The 5,943-nt window shown below is 51.5% G+C and overlaps 1 pseudogene; it reads right to left on the bottom strand.

Annotated features, from left to right (window-relative positions):
• Positions 1-4,036: 4,036 nt before the first annotated feature.
• Positions 4,037-4,652, bottom strand: LOC113456320 (annotated as a pseudogene).
• Between the last annotated feature and the right edge of the window lie 1,291 nt (positions 4,653-5,943).

The following is a 5,943-nucleotide window of genomic DNA, read 5'->3' as shown; positions in this document are numbered from 1 at the left end:
ATGTACATGTGTTTAGGGCTGACTGCTTGGGATAGGTAACCAACCTCTCAGGGCCTCGTCCCTGAAGAAGACCAGTCCTCCCTGTCTCTGCAGCCGTCCATTGCCTGTAGCTGTTTGTCCAGAGATAGGGTCTTGTGAAATTTCCCCCGACCACTTTGGCAGGTCAGCAGCCATTGCCACTACAGCCATACTGTTGAGATTTCAGGGTGTGGCATCCCTAGCGTCCCCAGAAGACCCGTTCTCCCAGCAGATATCCTGGTCCTCTGACGCTTACAATCTTTCTGTTCCTCTTCCAGAATGTGCACGCAGCTTAGATGGAGGAGTTGAGCTGCAGCTGTACCAGTTCGGGTTGGGCACCCCACGGCTCCTTATTTTCTGCATTTGTAGCCTCCATCTACTGAAGAAAAAAAAAAACAGCCAAGTACTACATTTATCTGGCTGGGCTGGTGTGCAAAATGTGTGACCCCAGCTAGGTCTGGGAGAGTGCAGATGTCATGGCAGGCGGATGAGGCCTGGGTCACTCACCAGGCTGAGCTGGTGCACGGACTCCCATGTTTGTTTCTTCATAGCACTTATCCTACTTAAAATAATTCTGTGTGTCTGTGTGTTTATTGTCTATGGCTTTACAGATAAACATAGGCCCTGGAGAGGAGAGCTCAGCTGTGCACACTGACAGGCCCCAGCTCAGGCTGCAGCCGAGCTCCCTGAGAAGCTCAAGCACTTTCTCTTCCTGCCCTTCCATTTAGTCCAAGCCTGGTCACACCACAGCAATGTCACCTCTCTGATTACACAATGGTCCATCCTGCATGACAACATGATGGTGTAAGATGCCCTGCCCCCTGCAACACAGCTCTTCTGGGACAGAGCTCTTGCAGTTGTGGGGTGAGGCATCGTTTGATTTCTTAGACCATCATCCACTCTGCGCCCAGTAGGGGTTGTTGCTCAGGCTTCTTTAGGATCCACTCTGCACCCAATAGGGCTTGCTGCTCAGGCTCCTTCAGCATCGCTCTGCACCCAGTAGGACTGGCTTGCTGCTCAGGCTTCCTCAGCATCCATCTGTGCCCAGTAGGGCTGGCTTGTTGTTCAGGCTCCTTCAGCGTCCACTCTGAGCCCAGTAGGGCTTGCTGCTCAGGCTTCCTTCAGCATCGCTCTGCACCCAGTAGGGCTTGCTGTTCAGGCTCCTTCAGCATCGCTCTGAACCTAGTAGGGCTTGCTGCTCAGGCTCCTTCAGCATCCACTCTGCACCCAGTAGGGCTGGCTAGCTGCTCAGGCTTCTTCGCACCTGTGGATAATTGAAAACACGATGTCCCTTCTGAGTCTCACTGTCCCTGAGGTATAAGGAGACTTTCTTCCTGTGTCATCTGGATTCTGACTTGGCCTCTCTTCACGGGTGAATCACCCCTCTAATCCTCCACTTGGGATCCAGGGTGAGTCTTCCAGGACTTTGGAATGACTGCGGGCAAAGCAGACCTGAGAGTGGCATGCCCAGGCAGGCTTGGATCATTCTAGAAGCAACTGCAACTCACCTTCAGATGCCAGAGAGAATCCCCATTCCTCCTTTGGAAGCCCCCAAAGTAGTTCTGAGACAGACTTAGGGACAAACACATAGTCAGAGCTGGACATTGACCTGTCCCGTTGAGAGCTGTGCATATGTTAGCTCTGGCTGTGAACCCCTTACACATCCTCAACCATCCCTTCTCCCAAGTCTAGAGAAGCAGGTGACCCACTCCTTCTATAGCTGAGCAGTCAGAGACATGACCATCTGACTGATCACACAGCCAATAAGGGGCATACATGTCTGCCTGTGACTTTTTTTTTCCATCATGGCATCAGAAGGATGACACTAAGAATTTAGGAAGAGTTTATAGCTTCTGTCAAGTCTATTTTCCCCACATGAGGAGGAAAATACTTGATACAGTCTCACGCCTGGCTGACCATGCATGTCCACCCATGCATCCGTCCCATGGTCAGCTCGACCACTGAGGTGCAGGGCTGTAGAAACAAATCCCTTGACTTCCCTGGTTCCCTGATCTGGAACTAAAACTTCTGTTTGTGAAATTTGGGGTCTAGATGAATTCTGAACCACTGTGGCGCGCTCTGATGTGTGGGAAGTCACTGAGTCCGCCGTCCTCTTCTGCACTCTGCAGAGCTACTTTCTTCCAGACTCAGGGAACCTGTGGCCTCCAGGACAGGGAGCATCGCTGCCCGCTGGCCTCCCCAGCCCTCAGGCTACATGATAAGCAGGGAAGCTCGTTAACCTCACTCCACAGGTGTCCTGTGATGAGCCTGACCTGTAAGAGAGACCAGCTGGGTTCTATCTATTCCACCATGAGAGGCCTGAGACCCACTCCCCATTCTGGCTGATGCTGCTATGAAACAGTGCCTGCTCCAAGGAATGAGGATGATGTCACTCTGGACACTGTGGGCAGCCATCGAGAAACCACATAGGGAAGCACTGTCCCATGGCAGAGGCCTCATCACAAGAGAAACCCTAGAGTCCTGATTGAAGTGACCTTCAAGCTGCGGGCCCATGACGTCTGCAACCCTAGGCTTCTGATGGGTGCCAGCGTGCAGCAGCTGATTGAGTTATGTCCACTTCAAATGGTTTAATTAAGGGGAAAAAAAATCCCTCGCAGGTGTACCCAGCTTCTTTGATTTTAGTTACTTCTAGATGTAATCGAATTGACAACCAAGAATAGTCATCCCAGCATGGGATGCGAGTCTTGGAATGAGAGACTCCATGTTGATATTTGATCTGCTGTGATAAGACCCTGGAGCAGGAGCTGGTTCACATCCGTGACCCCGTATTGTTTCTTGGCACTCAGAAGTGAGGTCATGGATCTCATAGTCCCCTTTTTGTTAGAAGCACGGCACAAAGGCACCCACAGATCTCCAGAGAAACCAGGAATGGTCAGCACGCAGCATTGTCTTTCCAATGGGAAAGATGTAAAATCTGTTCTTCCACCCGGAAAGCTGGGAGTTGGAAGGAATGAACAGCCCAGTGATCTGCATTCTCTGTGGGGCCAGGCCATACCAAACTCTACAGCCAGAATTGGAGGTGGCTAGTCATCTAAATGACCCTTACATCCAGGGGCTCCCCAAGCTCCCCCAACCAGGACTGTAGCTACTAATAGTCTAAATGACCCTTACATGATCTGGATAGCCCGAAGCTCCCCCAGAACCCCACAACCAGGACCAGAGGTGGCTAATAGCCTCACAGTGAAGACCCTCAAAGACTTGCCTGCACCCCCACACCTAAGTTGCTGCTTCCTCCCCAGGGCACTCTGAGGAGTCCCAGCCTCTTCCTTCAGTCCACAGAAAGCGCCTCCTCTCACCTCCACTCTTCAGGGAGCACCCAATAAGATCACAAGACACCTCTGACAACTTCGGTCTTAACCACAGCAAACCAGACTGACCCAGCACTTATAGCTGGCTCCAGCCACATAGCAACCTTCCACCCACAGCAACACAGCACAGACTTGGGGACTTTGGGTTTGGTTTGGTTTCACTCTATATAGCCAAGGCTGTCTTAGAACTTGCTATACAGACCAGCTTCCTGGTCTCACCAGCCTCCTGCCTCCACCTGTCCAGGGCTGGGGTGACCGGCCTCTGCCACTGCCCACTTTAGGTAGAGTTTAAAGGGTTCAGGTAACTTGATCAGGGTCTGAGATCAGGGAGTCACACAGCTTTGGCTTCGGAAGAGTGGCTGTGAACCAGCACAGACTAGATCACCCTTAATTACAGCTCAGCACCGCTTCCACCCTGCTGCGGCGTGGGCCTGGAGTATCCCCAGATGCTCTAGCTAGCTTTTGTTCTCTCTGGGACTCCCTTTCCCAAACTCCTGGTGACAAATCTCTGGGACAGAGTCGATCTTCTGGGATTCCTCCCTTGGAAAGTGACATTTGATTTCCAAACATAGGCTGGAAGCGTGCGTGTGTCCCACTTGTAGGAAGCAGGCGAGAAGCTGAAATCTGCCTATCTTCCAACCTTCTCCAGTCTTGGCTTGTCTTTGGAGCGGCAATAGTTACCCAAACAGCTACTGTGGCTTTGGGGTGTAGCGCTCTGAGGTTGTCTCCTCACAGCAACTGTGGAGTCTGAGGGGGCGTTTGTCTAAAGCCACAGGCAGACCCTCTTCCACTGGATCTGCTTTAGCAACTGTACCCAGTGTTAGTGGCTCCTGAACCAAAGTGCGACTTGCCTTAAGCATCACCGGGTAATCAGCCTTTGGCTGAAGCTGACGGCAGTTGGAGCCACCACGGCCAGCCTTAAAACCATTTACATCCAGGTGGATAAACCATGGCTCTGTGTCTTTAGATGTGATGTTGGTATTTATTATGTTATCGGACGCTGAGTCCTTGTATTTTTTTCAACATTATCTCCTATTCCAGTCTAATAGCTAAGCCAAGCGGCCAGTCAGTTGCCTCTTGCCCTTGCTGAATCCTGATCTTGAAAGGACAGTAAATATCTTGCAGACACTTTTCAAAGACATGGTCTAGACACTGCTGTAGATGGTTCTTAAATAATCTCTGTCTCTAGTTTTCTGATTTTCAATAAATAATAATTTACAAACAAAGTTTGTAGATTCTGTTTCCTCTTCAGGTGAAGCCTGGAGGGTTGTGGTAGTCAAGGGTCACGAATGTGTGTTGAAACATGGTCCTGGCTGCTCACACTCTCCCCTCCCTCTAGCTTCACCCGGACAGGAGAGGGTTAGGCAGGTGGCACAGGCTGGTGACATGGGGAGAGCTGGTTTGCTTTCTGTTGCTGTGACAAACACTGGACCAAAAGTAAGTTGAGGTGAACAGAATTTCTTTCCCCTTACATCTTAAAGTCCACTGTGGAGGGAAGCCTGGGCAGGAACTCAAGGTAGGAACCTGGAGGCAGGAACTGCAGCAAGAGCCGTGGAGAAGTGCTGCTCGCTGGCTTGTTCCCTAGGGCTTGCTCAGCTTGCCTTCTGACCCACCCCAGGATCACCTGCCTAGGGGTGGCACCGCCCACAGGGGGCTGGGCCCTCCCACATGAATCATTAATCAAGAAGTCTCCAACAGCTTGCCTAGAGGCCAGTCTGCCACATTCAGTTCCTCAGCCTTGGTCTAGATGACTCTAGCTTGTCTCAAGATGGCAGAAAACTAACCAGTCCACCAGTGTTCAGGCCAAGTCCCCAACTTGGCTCAGTATGGGGGGACTTCGCTAGGTGGGGCTTGGTGGAAGTTGTGAGATCACTGGAGGGGTATCATGGTGGGAGTAGCAAGGCTCCAATCCCTTTGTTTTCCTCTTTCATTCACATCCTGCCCTGAAGCTGAGCATGCCTGCTCCATGCACCATGGCCCCTGGCCCTTGAGGTGCCAGCTCTCACAGTCCCAAACACAAGAGGCCACACACACTGCAGACTGAAGCCTCCACAGCTAGAAGCCAGAATGGACCGTCAGGCTCTGGGTTGATCGTCTCTGGCGTCTGTGACAGAGGGCAACTTCAGAGACTTCCGGTAGGCCATCCCGTGGGGTGCTGACATTACCCAGCATGGTAAAGTACACAGGATGGAGGGAGGTTTGGGCCAATGCTGCCATTTTACAAACGGTCTCTGCGAGGGTGGGACTTCATCCCAGGTGCTGCACCCAGGCACCAGCCAGCTGAGACCACACAAGAAAGTTCTGAGGTCTGCATCACAGTTAGATGAGCTGCACAAAGTGACCTCAGCTTCACCTTTTCTCCCTTCCCTGCACCCCGCGTGTCCTGATTTCAGTGGGGCCCTAAAAATTCATTTTGAAAGAGACTACATTACCAATAGGTGACCACACTTCAGTGTGCCCTGTTATTGATATAGCAAGGTGAAGAGAAAATTCTAGAAGTATGTCCACCAAATGGGGTGGAATGGTCACCCTTCTGGTGTCTGGGAAGGAAGTGTGCAGAGAGAGTGCAAACTAAAGACAGAGCAGAAGTTTGGAG

This window comes from Microtus ochrogaster, chromosome 7 (genome assembly GCF_000317375.1).
Source record: "Microtus ochrogaster isolate Prairie Vole_2 chromosome 7, MicOch1.0, whole genome shotgun sequence".
Lineage (NCBI taxonomy): Eukaryota > Metazoa > Chordata > Mammalia > Rodentia > Cricetidae > Microtus > Microtus ochrogaster.
Note: the sequence above shows the minus strand (reverse complement) of the source record. Positions and strands in the feature narration are given on the sequence as shown.